Here is a 660-nt window from a genome sequence, read left to right on the forward strand (position 1 = left end):
TTCCTTTCAGGTTCTGGATCAATTTCAACAAGAGTGCCTTTTTCCTTGTTCCTGCTCATATGAAAGAGAAGAAAACAAGAAAAGAAAGAGGAATCCTCTATGTCACAGGATAGAGATTCCTTTATGTTAGTAGAAGGAGAAAGGGGTGGAAGAATCCAAACACAAGAGATATAAGAAGTTTGGATTCGTAGATGAAGAGAGGTGAAGAGAAGTGTTAGTAATTAATTAATTAAATAGAATAAGAGAAGAGAAGAGAGATTTCGAAAATAATTTTTTAAAAAGAGGTTAGTAATTTTCGAAAATCAAAGATAAAATATAATTAAAATTAAAATTTAAAACAAAAAGAATTTTTGAAAAAGAGAAGGAGAATTTTCGAAAATTAGAGAGGGAAAAGTAGTTAGGTGGTTTTGAAGAAGATAAGAAACAAACAAAAAAAGTTAGTTAGTTGATTGAAAAAGATTTGAAATCAAATTTGAAAAGATAAGAAGATAGGAGGTTAGATAAGATATTTTGAAATCAAATTTTGAAAAAGATAAAATTTTTGAAAAAGATAAGATAAAAGATAAGAAAGATTTAATTTTAAAATTGACTTAACTAACAAGAAACTACAAGATAAGATTCTAGAATTTAAAGATTGAACCTTTTTTAACAAGAAAGTAA

The sequence above is a fragment of the Arachis duranensis genome, unplaced genomic scaffold (assembly GCF_000817695.3).
Source record: "Arachis duranensis cultivar V14167 unplaced genomic scaffold, aradu.V14167.gnm2.J7QH unplaced_Scaffold_71440, whole genome shotgun sequence".
Classification (NCBI taxonomy): Eukaryota; Viridiplantae; Streptophyta; class Magnoliopsida; order Fabales; family Fabaceae; genus Arachis; species Arachis duranensis.